This window comes from Sus scrofa, chromosome 8, assembly GCF_000003025.6.
Source record: "Sus scrofa isolate TJ Tabasco breed Duroc chromosome 8, Sscrofa11.1, whole genome shotgun sequence".
NCBI lineage: Eukaryota > Metazoa > Chordata > Mammalia > Artiodactyla > Suidae > Sus > Sus scrofa.
Genome location: NC_010450.4, coordinates 85,538,517 through 85,556,052, shown reverse-complemented (window position 1 = coordinate 85,556,052; position 17,536 = coordinate 85,538,517). Strand labels below are relative to the sequence as shown.

Here is a 17,536-nt window from a genome sequence, read left to right as displayed (position 1 = left end):
TGAATATTCCAAAGTTCTTACCATCTTAGATCAATTTCACAATTCTATAATTTCCGTATCATAGACACAATTTCAAAAAGCTTAAGGGAGTGGGGAAAATAAAAGAATCTGAGGTTTCATTTAGGTTAAAACAAAGAATATACCTTAGTGGTGCCATATGTAAGTGGAAGATAAGATAGTGAGAACAATTTTGGTTGGAAAATCAAATTTTCCTAGGGCAAATGAGAATGTAAAATTAAACGAGGTGATTGCTAGAAATGCATGAGTAGAGATGATATATGAGAGTCATTTAAGAAATTGAGACTTGGTGTATATTTATTTCCTAGATTGTAGGCTTTAAAAAAACTATGTGAAAATGAAAATTTTGTGTCACTGACCGACCCTGATTCAAATACCAATTACTCATTACCTAACAGTAAGTACTTGCCGTCTTTGTGGTGGAAAAAAGATAAGAATGATAAGAGATATGTCAAGGATATCCATAGCCTTGAAAATAGAACTAGGATAATTTCCACTTTACATATGCCCAGGGTTAATATGTATTTAAAGAAAGGGTGCTGTCTTTGCTCTCAAACCTTTCCTTTGGAGGTTTTGCTCTTGATTTTCATTCATATCACAGATCTGTTTGGCTCTTTACATTAACAAGCCAACTTCTTTCAAGCTGTAGGTTTATTTAACACACTATAGGTTTATTCAACTTCCCATAGCTGTATTTTACTCAACAATGTAGTTATATTTCATCACATAAGTGACTGCTCTGATGGTTCTCTCACTCCCTTACGGCCAACAGGAAATGTAACATTACTGACACGGTTTGAAGTTAGAAAGGATAGTTAAGGACCAACTACTTACAGCTTGAGTATCACTTTTGCTGCTCCCAGGCTAAGCATAAAAACTGATCAGTGAAAGCTTCTTCAGTGGTACTAAAAAAAAAAAAAAAAAAACTGAAAGACTGAGTCCTGATGTCTGAATAGCTCTGGGACCTGGGAGCAGGGATGAGAATGGCCTTCTGGACCTTGGTACTACCATGCACCAGATTATGTGGTGATAACTATCTTAGAAATGGTGAGATGGATGGAGTTCTCTCATGGCCCAGCAGGTTAAGGATCTGGCGTTGTCACTACAGCAGCTCGGGTTGCTGCTATGGTGTGGGTTTGATCCCTGGCCTGAGAACGTCCTTATTCTGTGACTGCAGCCAAAGAAGAAGAAGAAAAAAAAAGAAAGAAATGGCTGGTGAGAAGGACAAATCAAACTATTGCCATGTGCAGACACCATTGAATAGTCACAGTCTTTGGGCAATGAATCCTGGAGGAGGTACAGAGTTGATGTAAAAAGTCCACGAATTCTCACGTGCACTAAATATTTTTGGCATGCTAAATGATTAGAATCAGATATGCATGTATTTACTTTAAAATAAAGTACTTGTTGGTAAATACATTTGTACCTTGTTACAGCTTTTAAGATACCTTTTTATAAATACCTTTTATAATACCTTTTTATATTGTTTTTTCTCAATCAAAGATTTCTAAAATCCAGCTGTGACAGATAAGAAACTGAGACTGTTTAATGTGAGGTAGGAAAAACAGTCTCCATACTTAAGAGTGCGTACATTTTTTCTTCCTAACTTTTGGCACCTTGTTTATTCCCAACTCTTTCACATCCATAGAATAAGTTAACACTATGCAAAAAATTATACTTTTCTTTTTTTAAGGTCACAATTGTGGCATATGGAAGTTCCTGGGCTAGGAATTGAATTCAGCTGCAGCAGTGACCTTTACAGGAGCTGTGGCCATGCCGCAACATTTAACCCACTGCTCCGGGCCAGGGATAGAACCCATGCCTCTGCAGTGACCTGAGCTGCCACAGTCGGATTTTTAACCCACTGTACCACAGTGGGAACTCCAAGCACATTTTTCTTGAGAGGGAGAATAGTGACTTAACATCCTTCAGCTGGAAATGAAGCTGTTAAGGTGACAAGTACTCCTTTATCATTTCAGGCCAACCAGAAAAAAACCTGTGTGATTTCACTTGAGTCTGCAGGAAGGAGGTGTGTCTAGCTGGGAAAATCTATAGATAGAGGAAAAAAATGCATTACAACTTCCAAGAGACACTCAAGAATTGATTCTCACTCGGCTGCATATTAAGTCACCTGGGGAATTTTTAAAACTCTGGACACTGAGGTTGCACATGAGGTCATTTAATAGGAAGCCGGGGGTAGGGGGCTGAGAGGGAGTGAGAACCAGCATGAGTCATTTTTGCAGCTTCTGACTGGCTACTCTGTGCTCCCAGGGCTGCTCCAGAGGGTCATACCGAGATTGCATCAGTACAACACATGACATGGTGCCTGACAGGCTCCTCAAACAGAAAACAAGCTTAAAGAATTCACATCTGCAGCCTGTTACTCAACCTTCAGCCTCTCAAGAGATGGGATAACAGGATTTGTTGATTTGGCAAGAGGAGTTATTATGGCCTCGGAGGAAATATTAAGCACATCTCACCGTGTTTCCATAATCATTCCACCGAGGCTTGACTTCCAACACATTCCCATTATTTACCTAATCAGATATGGCGTACCACAGTCCACTCTAAATCTCCTGCTACATGGAATATGGTTTATGGTTACGCCTTCTATAACAAACTCATTGAACTATGGCATGACCACTATGTGGAATTACCTCACTGCCTGAGTCTGGGAGCGTTGTTTTCTCCTGTTTTCAGCAATTATTTCAGTGGTATACAACCCAATTGCCTGGAAATGGTGGTAGAACCAAATTTCAATCAAATCAAATTTCAAAACTCTGTTTCCTGAGTTTTCACTGTACTGTATGCAAAGCATACTGTCATGGGCACATGATCAAAACTGAAATTAAGATGACATGACTCTTTCTCTTAAGTCACGCTGTAATGGGGGTGACCAAAGGGCAAAATTCATAAGCCAAGTAAACCAAAATCAAATACACTGAAACAAATTCTCATCTGTTTTATAAAGACAATCTGTGAAAGGGAAGGGGTAACGTCTGTGGCAAGCAGAAAAGAAACAGTACATAAGTTGTGGTGACAAACTTTGTCATTTAAACATTGTAACTTTTTTCTGATTAATGAATACACATCAAAAAAAATTGGAAATAGGAGTTCCTGTTATGGCTCAGTGGTTAACAAACCCGACTAGTATCCAAGAGGACAAGGGCTCAATCCCTGGCCTCACTCAGTGGGTTAAGAATCCGCATTGCCATGAGCTGTGGTGTAGGTCGCAGACATGGCTCAGATCCTGCGTTGCTGTGGCTGTGGTGTAGGCTGGCAGCTACAGCTCTGATTTGACCCCTAGCCTGGGACCCTCCATACGCCACCTGTGCAGCCCTTTTAGACAAAAGACCAAAAAAAAAAAAAAATGGAAATATAGAATGCGTGAAGACAAATAAAATATTACTAGTAATCCTATAATCCAGATAAAACATACATTTATGTATGAATATGTATATAGATATGTGTATTATGATATATATATTTACATATCATATATGCAGGTATACATACATTACACATTGGTATATGTTGATAGATATATATGTATCTAAATAGTATATTTGAACGTATGCTTTTTGTGTATTACATATACATGTGCTCATTTATTTCTATATGTATCTAAATATCCATGTATTGCACATTTGTATACACTAAGGCAGTATTTGAGAGGAGCTGGATAAGACACCTGTCTTCCCTTCCAAAGTTCTTAATCAACCGAGAAATACAGAACAGAAAGTGAAGGCTATCATAAAGTCCACTGTTGATAAAGACAAAGTTGGAGAACATAGCTTTGTGGGGGAAACCAAAGGGTCAGCTAACTGAAGTCCAAAATTATGCACTTACCCACTCAGCCACACACAATTCTAGACCCGGGGAAACCAAGTTCCAGTAGTGGATGGCTTGGCTGTAGAGGAGCAGAGTAAAATATAAATTCCCTGTCAGCAGGCTGGCTCCCCCAAAGGAGAAAAGTACAAAATTTAGTCTTTTCAAATATATAGATACATATAATTATTATGTAGCATATATGTAATGACATTACATATACTATTATCTAACACATATATAATTACAAATGTATATGATTCTGATTCAACCCGGTACAAATTAAATTCTCAAGAAATTAGCCATTATTATTCTAATATTCAAGTGCAATTATATCTAGCCCTATTGGCTTATACAAGTTATCAGAAGTCCTGCAGTGAGATTAAAGGGCAACAGTATGATAACTCCAATCATGAAATGCATAAAGACCTTCTATTCATAAAACTCCAACAATAACAATACTCTAATTTTTCCTCTAAGCCCTCTGCCAATATTAAATTTCTAGGGAGAAATTAAAGATCAAAGAATAAATAATTTTGCAAGTTAAATCCAAAGGAAATAAGGCTCAAAATTAAATCCCTTTGACTTAAAAAAAATAAAGTCCGAAAGTCATCCTTATTAATTGGTAATTTTGCTCAGTCAAGTCTGAGGAATTCACCACAGATAGAGTTGGTATTTCTTTGTTTGTTCAGCAACTACAGATCGGAAATGCTGTGAATCTTTTAGGGCCTCAGAAATTTTTAGCTCCATGTCAAGACATGTCATTTTCACTCTCAGAGGACTCTTTAAAACAAGACTCAAGGAGTTCCCATTGTGGCTTCGTGGTAACAAACCCGACTACTAGGTTCCTCAAACCACGAGGATACAGGTTTGATCCCTGGCCTCACTCAGTGGGTTAAGGATCAGTCGTTGCTGTGAGCTGTAGTGCAGGTCACAGACACAGCTCAGATTGGGTATTGCTCTGGCTGCGGTGTAGGCCAGCAGTTGCAGCTCTGATTTGACCCCTAGCCTGGGAACTTCCATATGCCACCGGTGGGGCACTAAAAAGAGACAATAAAATAAAATAAAATAAAAACTCAAAAAGTAACTAATCTCACGCCACTAATTTGGAATATAAGCCAAATCCTCAGCTCTAAAACAGTGATCCATGCTACCATCCTGTTCCCTAAACCCAGTACGTAGTATTGTCAAAGCCATCCTACAGGTAACTGAGGAAGAAAGACCGATGGTAGAAGGTGACCATCTTGGCTTCAGCTTGGCTGCTCTGCCAGCCGGTCCACTTTTCTGGAATCACAGCCTATGAATTTAATTGGTTGGAACCAGCAAATGGTTAATTGTGTTGCGATGAATTTACCATAGGTGGGATGGGGGACCTTCCAGAAGCCTAACACCTCCTCAGGAGGGTGGCCTCGAGATGCTGCTGCCATCTTTCTTTGCAATAGCAGCACCTCTCCAACAAACAAGGTGTTATTTGAGAATCCTTTCTTTCTCACCCAACCTCCTGTTCAAAACCTCTTATCTTCAGTTTCCTTTGAAGCACTTCGGTCCTGAGGAGGAGATTTACTGGAAATACTGACTCCTAGGTACTCTGTGAGGTATTCTGTGCATGTGTAGAGTGGCCCCCTTCCTTTGCCTCTTGGAATGGAATTAATTCAGCCTAAAACAAACAAAACAAACAAACAAAAAAACCTGCCTGCTAGAATAGGATTTCACCTTAGAGCTGCATTTGTTTCAGCTGAAACAACACTCTCAGAATTTCTGAACTGAAACTGCTATTGAGGCTGTTGAGGCAGGTGCCTCTAGGGACCACTGGGGGCAGATGCCTCAGCCATGTGGTCCTCTGATGTCTAGACAATCTCCGTTTTCTTTTCCATCCCATAAATCCCCTGGCTGTTGTGATGGCAGCTCAGTGTTGTGTACACACGTAGTACAATAATTATTTTGGAGCTTGCCCAAACATCCTTTTCCCTTTGCATTTTTTAAGATTGAGCTCTGGGGCGAGACACACGATTGAAGGTCAAGTGCTCCGCAGTCTCAACCTGTACCTGAATGTAGAATGGAGGACCACCTACCCCCACTGGAGGCAAAAAGATCTTAAGCCTCAGCCATGTGATGTTTTCCCAATTTAAAGCTAGAAGCTCCCTAGTGTTCTGAGACTCATGTGTGACTTTACTGCCTTGCTATGTACAGGCAGGTAACAATCCCACTTTAGCTTGGCCAGGGTTGGCAGGCTAAGCTGTTCCTGCATCACGATCAACTACAGCAGCCTGTAGCCCATGGACTCAGCACGTGTTAAAGGCACGGCTTGGCTGAGGCCCTTACTTTACACTACAAGTTTCAGGTCAATGATGAAAAAGAATATTAAAAAAAAGAATGTGTATATATGTACAACTGAGTCACTTTGCTGTACAGCAGAAATTGGCACAACATTGTAATTAACTGTATTTTAATTAATAAAAAAAATGTTCTTTAAAAGCTTCTCAAGCTGCAGCAATCTGCACTCTGAGGCCATCTGTGCTGGCCCATGCCTTTGTCCCTATCTGCACAGTAAGTCTTTTAGGGTCAGTATCACAACAAGTTGCAGCCACCTGGCAAAGCCAAAAATACCCAGTGACTAATGCTCCAGGATTCAGAGTTGGCTGTCAGCGGTTGAAAACTAATTTGGCAAGGTAAAAACTTAACTGGCCTAGTATAAACTCTACAAACCAGCAATGCCAGAATTCCTTGCCTAGACATTAAAATCTAAAAGATCGCCTCAGAAGTTCATTCTACAGGAAATTTGCTTTCCAAATCCTTATCTCTTTTCACAATGTTCTCAGTTACCAAATGTGAAGTTTAAACATATATCTACCTATAAAATAAATATATGTATATAGTATAAATATATAGAGAGTGCAGATAATTCTCTCTATAGTATGGTTTAAATTTAGCAAAATAAAAAAATAAACTAAATATCTAATATTTATATGCTTTTCTTTTATACGTCCAATATTTGATTTGTTTATTAAAATTTTTTAAATTGAATGTATATGTAATATCCTACTTAGTAAAGTACTTTTAATACATCCATATTATATTTACCTTAATATTTTAATTAATGAAACAAATATCTGATATATATTTTAAAAGACATATATGACAGGTATTCATTTTACTAAATTGAGATTATGCTACACAGAGAATTGTATTCTGTGTTCGTAACATCAAAAGTACTTTAAATATGTTTCCTAATATCATTATTACAAAGTGAAAAAAATAAAATTATTTTAAATAGCAATACCCCATGAACCTAGTGAAAACACCAAATAATGTTTATCAAAAGCTCCTCCCCATCCTCCAGTTTGGATACCTACAGGCAATTATTTGTAATTCTTTCAGTTACACCTGCTTCTTTCGGATCTCTAAAAGCTTTGCTCCATGACTCTTGAGCATTAGTGTTACTTGTTTTTGGTTTTTTTAGGGCTACACCCACAGCATATGGAAGTTCCCAGGCTAGGGGTCAAATCAGAGCCATAGCCACCAGCCTACACCACAGCCACAGCAACAATGGATCCGAGCCACATCTGTGACCTACACCACACCTCACGGCAATGCCGGATCCTTAACCCACTGAGCGAGGCCAGGGATCAAACCTGCGTCCTCATGGATCCTAGTCAGATTCGTTTCTGCTGAGCCATGATGGGAACTCCAAGCATCAGTATTATTGATGAGTGGGCTGGTACTACTCTGATCAGTGCTCTGTAGATGACATATCTATTTCTCTCTGAAAATTCTTAGGGCTTTGTCTTTATTCTTTTGGTTCCAAAATTGCACAAGTGACTATCTAGAAAAGGGATTTTTTTCGTGCATTATTTGGCATTTAGAAGATGTTTCGATCTGGAGATTTATGTCCTTCAACTCTAGAAAACTCTCTTGAATTGATTCTTGGATATTTTACCACCTTCTCTTTTCTATGCCCTTTCATTATAAATGCTATCAATCAAATCAGTATTGATGACTTTTTATTCAATAAACAATTTTAAAATGAGGTACAGCTGTTTGGTTTGGAGTCTCCATCATATGAGTGCTCAGAGAAAAAAACTGAGTCCCTTGAGGGTTGAATTTTCATAACTTCTCTTAAGCAGAGTCACAGAACTAGCTGCTGGATTTCTCTCAGAGGTCACATGGAGACCAACTCCTTTATTTTGTACGTATAGACACTTAGATAAGTTTTCCAAGGTCTTACAGCCAGGTAGTAGTAGAGCCTGGATTAGACCAAATGATTCTCATTTCCTAGCCGGGCTTCTTTTCTGTCACAACTTAATGGTTCGAAACACAAATTCACACATCTTCAGTTCAAACATGATGGTTCTGGTTTCCAAAGCAAAGTCTACAGACTATAATAACAAACAAACAAAGAGTGGAGAAGGGCTACTAAGATGGCAGGAACTGAAGACATCTTTCATGGTAGTGGATGTTAACCTCCCCTCTTGCTGTTAATCACAGCTGACAACTGCAACTGAGGATGAAACTATTTGCTAAATATATGCCGTAGTCATAGTATACGTTTAATATTTAAATATAACTTTGCTTTCTTGGAAATGATTGTCAAAGAATTATTTCAATTGTGTAAAGTTTATGTATTTGTTTATTTTTATTTTTAAAATTGTTTGTCTTTTTAGGGCTGCACCTGAGGCATAGGGAGGTTCCCAGGCCGGTGGTCTAATCGGAGCTGTAGCCGCTGACCTATGCCATAGCCACAGCAACGCCAGATCTGAGCCGTGTCCACAACCTACACCACAGCTCACAGCAATGCCAGATCCTTAACCCACTGAGCAAGGTCAGGGATTGAACCTGCATCCTCATGGATGCTAGTCGGATTCGTTTCCACTGAGCCATGATGGAAACTCCTCAATTATGTAAAGTTTTAAATGCATGTCTAAAAAAGGTGCTAGTAAAACAAAGGCCTTCGAATAAGCTTTGAGACTGAATAATAGTAAATCAACAATACTTTAATTAAACATTAAAAAATAAAATTAAAAAAAATAAAAATTTTAAAATAGACTGATTGTGGTGTTAAGAAAATCCAAAACGGGGCCACAGTTTGAGTATCCACCCATCCAACCACCCACAGACATAAACCCAAACTTAACCTGTCTTGATTTAGCTGAATGCTGACTGACTCTGACCTCCAAAAGAGCTCAAGCTTTCTTCTATACAGCATTCTGGCCAATCAGCTACAAGTAAGCTTATGCCATGCTACTACCCTAAAAGGAAAATAAGTTTCTAGTAACCTATCATAATAGAAAACAATGTACTTACAGATGTACTTTGGAAAACTGTATATAGAACTGTATCTATGACCCAGCCATCCCACTCTTGGGCATATATCTGGACAAAACTTTCCTTGAAAAAGACACATGCACCTATATGTTCATTGAAGCATTATTCACAATAGCCAAGACATGGAAACAACCTAAATGTCCATCAACAGATGAATGGATTAAGAAGATGTGGTATATATATACACAATGGAATACTACTCAGCCATAAAAAGAACAAAATAAAGCCATCTGCAGCTACATGGATGGAAATAGAGACTCTGATACTAAGTGAAGTAAGTCAGAAAGAGAAATACACATACCATATGATATCACTTATATCTGGAATTGAACATATGGCACAAATGATCCTTTCCACAGAAAATAAAATCATGGACATGGAGAATAGACTTGTGTTTGCCAAGGGGGAGGAGGAAAGAGTGGGGTGGTTGGGGGGCTTAGGGTTAACAGATACAAAATATTGCCTTGGGAATGAATAAGCAGTGAGATCCTTCTGTATAGTCACTTATAGAAACTATATCTAGTCACTTATGATGGAGCATGATAATGTAAAAAAGAGGGATGTTTACGAGCATGTGTGACTAGGTCACCTTGCTGAACAGTAGAAAAATTGACGGGACACTGTAAACCAGGTATAATGGAAAAAAATAAAAATCATTAAATTAAAAAAAAAAGAAAACAATGTACTTCCTCATTCATGCTTTATAAACCAAGCTGTAACTGATGAGGGTATAGCACTTTTGATTTTGAAGTATCCCTTTTTGCAAACATTACGTTTCTTTCTCAATGAAATATTTCTATCAACTAACACTCCAAATTTTCTTTTGCCCTTTCTATCACACCCATTCGGTATGCAAACATGGACAAGGCAGTTAAACTGTGAGTTTCTTCACTAGTAAGATGTGGAAATGATAAGAAGATTTATTAAAATATTCTAAACATTAGGTAAAATTATGTGTATATATTAACTAGCACAGTAGCTGGTACATGGAATACACTCATTAAAAATTTGTTAAATCAATGACCTAATTTATATTGCTTGTCGTACAGACAGATTTCTCATGTATATAATTATTTGATAAAGATATTCACTAAATGTTAAAGGGTCTGGGAACTTTATTCTTATCAAAAGTTGCTGACAAGTAGTATCTTAGCTGACTTGGTTTAAATTATTAAGGAAAAAGTTTTGGAGTTCCCGTCATGGCTCAGCAGTAACAAACCCAACTAGAATCCATGAGGACGTGGGTTTGATCCCTGGCCTCGCTCAGAGGGTTAAGGATTCAACATTGCCATGAGCTGTGGTATAGGTCACAGATGCAGCTTGGATCTGGCATAGGCTGGCAACTGCAGTTTCCCATTCGACTCCTAGCCTGGAAACCTCCATATGCCATAGGTGCAGCCCTAAAAAGAAGAAGAAAAAGAAATAAGTTGCAAATTAGTGTTTCAAACAGAGAAAAATTGAGGATATATGTCAGTTCTGATATTGTAAGTTTGGAACATTTTGCAAAAAGCCAGAGTGGTGTCGTCACTGCACAAAAAATGATTTTTTTCTCTAATTATATATTCACAAGATTGTGGAATATTTGAACTAAAAACACACTGTGGTAATTGATCAATGATAAAGACAGATGTTTAAATGTGTGTACGTGTGTTGTAGGTGCTGCTCAATATTCATTCAAAAAATTCACTCAACTGATCATTCAACTCATTTGTTCATCTATTTATTGTCTATTTATTTATTGTCTAATTACTGAGTTCCAAATCAGTAATTGAACAGAAGTAGGTGAATGTTCCTTGCTGTTGTTGGTACTTAGGTTAGTCCCACCTCTTCTAAGAACTATATCCAGAATCTAAACCAACACTGTCAAATAGAAATAAAATGCAAATCTATGTGTAACTTCAGATGTTCTAGTAGCCATATTTAAAAAATTATGAAAAAACAGGAGTTCTCGTCGTGGCTCAGTGGTTAATGAATCTGACTAGGAACCATGAAGTTGCGGGTTCGATCCCTGGCCTTGCTCAGTGGGTTAAGGATCCTGAGTTGCTGTGGCTGTGGTGTAGGCAGGAGGTTACCACTCCGATTAGACCCCTAGCCTGGGAACCTCCATATTGCCATGGGCGTGGCCATAAAAAGAGAAAAAGACAAAAAAAAATTATGAAGAAATAAAAAAAAAATTGGAGTTCTCGTCATGTAGCAGTGGAAACGAATCCGACTAGGAACCATGAGGTTCCAGGCTCGATCCCTGGCCTCACTCAGTGGGTTAAGGATCCAGTGTTGCTGTGAGGTGTGGTGTAACTCGAAGACACAGCTGAAATCCTGCTTTGCTGTGGTTGTGGTGTAGGCCAGCAGCTGTAGCTCTGATTTGACCCCTAGCCTGGGAACCTCCATATGCCACAAGTGTGGCCTTATAAAGCAAAAAAAAAAAAAAAAAAAATTAAAATTAAAAATTAAAAGGAAATAGGTAAAATTATTTTTAATAATATACCTTCATCTCATCTTTTCCAAATACTACCATTTCAACATGTAACTGAGGCTAAAATTATTAATGAGAGAGTTTACATTCTTTTTTTTCATACCAATTCTTTGATATCTAATGGGTATTTTGCACTTCAATGTACCTCAGTTTGGACTAGCCATATTTCAGGTGCTTGACAGGCTCACATAACCAGTGGCTAGCATTTTAGTGCAGATTATAGACTGGGTTTAGGAATGTGAACATATCTTTTTAAATGTCACCATTCAACCTACTACATTGCCCTAGAGCCTCTAAAAGGAATGCAACTCCACTAACAGCTTGCTTTGTATCAGTGGTACCCATTTTTGTATTTCTAATCTCCAGTTCTGATACTGTAAAATAATACATTTGCCTTATTTTAAGTAAGTTTGTGGTGATGTGTTACAGCAGCAATGGAACACTACCAGAGCTTATCTCAAATCTTGTTTCCCCTAGCCAGTGGTCTTTTATTGAAACCACTGAGTAAAAAGTATGTTAGTAATCTACTAGTACAAAAGACCTGTGAATATATCTTCTTAACTGATGGAATTTTGTTTTGGAGTTTAAAATCAAAGTAAGGGTTATAAAACCAAATAATTTGATTTAGAAATGATAATGAGGGAGTGGCGCAGTGGTTAACGAATCTGACTAGGAACCATGAGGCTGCGGGTTCGATCCCTGGCCTTGCTCAGTGGGTTAAGGATCCGTCGTTGCCGTGAGCCATGGTGTAGGTTGCAGACGCGGCTCGGATCCCGAGTTGCTGTGGCTCTGGCATAGGCCGGTGGCTACAGCTTTGATTAGACCCTAGCCTGGGAAGCTCCATATGCCATGGGAAGCAGCCCTAGAAGAGGTAAAAAAGACAAAAAAAAAAAAAAGAAATGATAAATGATAATGAGAATTCCCGTAGTGGCTCAGCGGTTAGCAACCCAACTAGCATCCATGAGGACATGGGTTCAATCCCTGGCCTTGCTCAGTGGGTTAAGGAACTGGCATTGCCGTGAGCTGTGGTGTAGGTTGCAGACAGCTTGGATCCTGAGTGGCTGTGGCTGTGGTGCAGGTTGGCAGCTACAGCTCCAATTTGACCCCTAGTCTGGGAACCTCCATATGCGGCGGGCATGGGCCTAAAGAGATAAAAAGACAAGAAAAAAAAAAAAGAAAGAAAGAAATGATAATGATTCAGACACCTGCCTTAAAAGTTGCAACATAGTCTGGACTAAAGGTCAGTCTATTGTGTCTTCTGATACATTTCTGTATCCAGCCATTATTATGCAAAGGCAGAAAATGACCTCAGTCTTAGGCATTCTGAAGAATGGCACCAATGAATTTGCTTAACCAGGAGAATTACATGGAAAAGGAAGGAGAGAAGGAAGGTGGGAGGGAAAGAAGATGGATGAGAGGGAAGGAGGGAGGGAGGAAAAGCTGGAAGAAAGATGGATTTGTGAAATTTCAGAATTTATCAGAATATTAACCCAAAGATGAAGTAGCTATGTCACATGACCCAATGCCTGCTAAATAATGAGAAGCAATGTGGACCTGGGGTCATAAGATATCAAACTTTTAATCCTATAAAACGGCGTTAAAATAAAGAACATTTAACTGAGTCACCTTGCTGTACAGTAGAAAACTGACAGAACACTGTAAACCACCTATAATGGAAAAAATAAAAATCATTATAAAATAAATAAATAAGATAAAGAACATTTAAGTAGTATTTTCTAGAGAAGTAAGCTGGACCTCACCTATAACGTTTTTAATGCCAGTATCAGATGGATTGCTTAATATGCTTTTGTTGAAAATAGTAAAACAAAACTCCTGGGGTTACACATTTGCTAGGAGCTTTCTGTGTTTACAAGTTTTATAGTGTCAAGAGTTGCAGAAAATATATTAAAATAATAGAGTTTAGGGTATAATTAAGAATTAGCAGTAGGAATCTAGGCCAACTGATAAGACCCTAGAACTCATTCTTAAACAAAATAGCTACCATTTTTCAGATTGTGGAGAACATTAGAGACAATGGATGAGAAAGAACTTGATTATTCCTACTATCACTTGGTAATTGCTGAAAGTCACAAAAAAGAGAGCAGAAAGGGCTTCATCACACGTAACAAGCCAGCCAACGGCGCACTCTAAGGGGAGGCCAATAAACACAGAAAGAGAGCAAAAGAACTTATTGTCAATACATTTCTAATCGTCCATAAAAACATAAGCAAAAAAACAAAATCGTGGATACAACTGCCATTGATGTATACAGTGATTGTTTGAGGGGAATAAAATATCTTAAGGTAGAGTAAAATTAATTTGTGGGAGTCTTGAGAATACCATCCTTACCATATAAAACATAAAGGAATGAATACAAATTTTCCCTAATAAATTTTTTTCTAAAGGGAAAAATATTGGATTAAGATTTTGACATTATGAACTGTTCAATAACAAAGGGTTTACATATTGATATGTATTGGCTACTCCCCAAAATAATTTTTAAAAGCTTCATAAGATAAAGATTACCAGGTCCAACTCTCTCATTTCTGACTTTGATTGCCAATGATGTACAAGCTTGACATATATAGCATTGATAATTTTTATAACATAAGAATGTTTCGGTCATAAGCACAGAATGTAAAACGAAGGAAATTTTAGTCCAATTCATTCCAATACAAATAAACTGTTGGATACAGCAAAATTTATAAGAAAATATTGTAATAGCATATATATATATATATATATATTTTTTTTTTTGCTTAATTTGTTGTACAAACATCAATATTCTTCAGATGTGGTGTTGGGAGATATTTTCAAATTTGGCTGAGTACAGATGTCTTTTGGTAAGACTGATCCAAGAATAATCCATTTCTGCCACAACTAAGCCCTTTATTGCAAAGGCAAGTCCACTAAATTTATTTCCTGAAGTGTTAGCATGAACAAAAAAGAAGTGTTAACATGAACAAAAAATAAGGCAGCAATGAAAAATTCCATCTCTCACTCATTGTAACAAAAAACATTGTTGACTGTTCATCTCTCCTTTTATATCAAGGTAACTACACATTTTTTGGGGTTTTTTTTTTTTTCCTCTCAATATTCTTAGAATTTTACCAATTTTCGACTTCTAAAGCCAGAAATTTAATTCTTGGTATTTCTCTAATTGAATTATTTATACCAACAAATAAATAGTTTTGTCATTTCTTCTATAAATAGTTCGCTGTTTCCAGATGATTGACCTAGGTGGATAGACTAATGGTATTGACAGTTTTAGGCAGAAATAAGCAACTTATCTGAAATAGTAGGTTGGAATTTCAGGATTTGAATCCACATCTGGCTAACTTCAAAGCCATCTACTTTCTATTATATGATAATAAGTTTACTTTTGTCACAATTGCCTTAGCTTCTTATAAACATTGAAGTTTAGATGAAAATATTTATGTTTGTTGAAGATATTTACTTTCATCTCCAATATTTCAAATTTCCTGAGTATAATCTACCCTATACTTTAATAGTTCTAATAGTATTGTTCAATGCCTACTATTAAATTCCACACATTATCCATTTCTTCTAGCCAGTGGGAAATGAGAATAGCCACAACATTGAGAAAAAATATTTAAACTGTAGTAAGAATGGATTATATTTTCATCATTTTGTAAATTTCATTAAATCAGAAGTATGGAAATGCTTACATATATCATTTCTACTGAAGTCAATTATCTTGGCTTTCAAAATAAGTTATGACAATGTCAATGCTTAAGACATTTGCAAAATTATTATTATTATTTATTTATTTATTCATCTCTTTCCTTATCTCTCTCTCTCTTTTTTTTTTTTTGATTGTCCATAAATTGGGACAGGCTGCCTTCTCAATTCTTTTGATTTAAATGCTTACTAACTTATGTGACAAAATTAAAATGTTTCCAATCAAGAATCTAGTTTATTTGGAAAAGCATGCATTTGTTTTTGAAATTCCACAAAAATGAGAACACTAATTACAACTTAATCTATTGTTGCCCTAAGGGAAGAGAGCATTTTCTGTCAAAGAAAACTGAATTCCCCCAATCTCTATAGGAATTCAGTTTCTTACCCCAAATTTGTCTCTATGATTTGATATTTTGCTTTCTAAGCAATATGTTGGAACAAACAGCAGAAGAGATGATTTTTTGTTAAAATACTTTCATGAAAATGATTAAGCAAAATTTGGAAAGGAAAGAAACAAATCTCTACTGTTGAAAAAGCCAAGGTTGCTTTTTGTTTTGTTTTGTTTTTTGGTTTTGTTTTTTAGGGCCGCACACATGGCATAGGGAAATTCCCAGGCTAGGGGTGGAATCAGAGCTGTAGCTGCCAGGCCTTAGCCACAGCCACAGCAACGCCAGATATTTAACCCTCTGAGCAAGGCCAGGGATCGAACCTGCTTCTTCATGGATACTAGTCAGGCTTGTTACAGCTGAGCCACAACAGGAACTCCCCAAAGTTGCTTTTTATGATTATACAGTTTAAGCAGTTTAAATTGAGACAATATTTGTCAAAAAGTCAACATTCATGCTTAAACATTTCCTATTAACTCTGGTTAACCCTATTAACTACTTTATTGGAAATAAAAACAAGCTACACTCACACTAAGCCAAGAAAAGTGAGAGTTGTTCTACATCAAAGACCCTTTGAATGCATCAGTGCCTTAAACCTTTTATATAATTGAAAATAATTAGTCCTGCATTAGAAAGCCATTGTCATAATAAAAATTTGGCTGGAAACTAATGAAATCAGCCATGCAGTGTATAACTATTTAACTTATTTTTTATTTGATTAGTTGACTAATCAAATGCATTACAAAGATGATAAAATGGACTTAAAAATTTTGGGGAGTTCCCGTGGTGGCGCAGTGGTTAACGAATCCGACTAGGAACCATTAGGTTGCGGGTTCGGTCCCTGCCCTTGCTCAGTGGGATAACGATCTGGCATTGCCATGAGCTGTGGTGTAGGTTGCAGACGCGGCTCGGATCCTGCGTTACTGTGGCTCTGGCGTAGGCCGGTGGCTACGGCTCCGATTGGACCCCTAGCCTGGGAACCTCCATATGCCGCGGGAGCGGCCCAAGAAATAGCAACAACAACAACAACAACAACAACAAAATTTACATTAACATATGCCCTGAAGTCTTTCTTAAAAGTCCATTATGATAAAAGTACATCTATTGAAAGGAAAGATATTAAGTGCACAAGTGATGTTTGGCTAAGACACAAAAACAGAAATCTGTGGCTTAGAAATGACACAGATCTAGAGATTACCAGGTGGGAAGCATTTCCGACTTTAAAGATAGTATTATAAACAAGTCACGAGCATGTATTTTAGCAAATAAATTATCTCACATACTAAACGGCAACCCCATTTAAGGTGCTAAAAACAAGGGTAAAGTCCTGTATAGCATGAGCCCTAATCATGCTTAATAAAAGCAATCAATGAATTGGAATCAATACATATCATAATATGTACATTGATTAAACTGGGTTGCAGGTTGGTCAATTAAACTGAAAACATCCTGGAGAGATTATCCGAGTATGTGTATAAGAAAGAAACCTGGGAGTCACTGCGGGTCAAATGTCAATATATGCGTAGGCAGCAGGGTGCTATTTTATTTTTTATTTGTTTTTAATTTTTTAATTTAAAAAATTATATTAGAGTATAGTTGACTTACGATGTTGTATTAGTTTCAGGTGTACAGCAAAGTCAATCAGTTATACCTATAAATGCATCCATTCTTTTTTCCTTTATGGTATATTACAAATATTGCATAAATTTTCCTGTGCTATACAGTAAGTTCTTGTTAATCATCCATTTTTTACAGTAATATAATAACATATACACAGCACAGTATGGTGATATTTTAAAAGTAAGCA

General features: G+C 37.2%; 1 protein-coding gene across 7 annotated transcripts in view; it reads right to left on the bottom strand.

Moving 5' to 3' along the window:
• INPP4B (inositol polyphosphate-4-phosphatase type II B) overlaps positions 853 to 17,536 on the bottom strand; it is a 743,160-nt gene continuing 726,476 nt past the window's right edge. For all 7 annotated transcript variants that reach the window (XM_021100667.1, XM_021100673.1, XM_021100668.1 and 4 more), the window contains 2 exons: positions 3,868 to 3,928; positions 853 to 923 (listed from right to left, as the gene is read on the bottom strand). The gene's annotated coding sequence lies outside the window, so the exon portion shown is untranslated. The remainder of the gene's footprint in view (positions 924 to 3,867; positions 3,929 to 17,536) is intronic.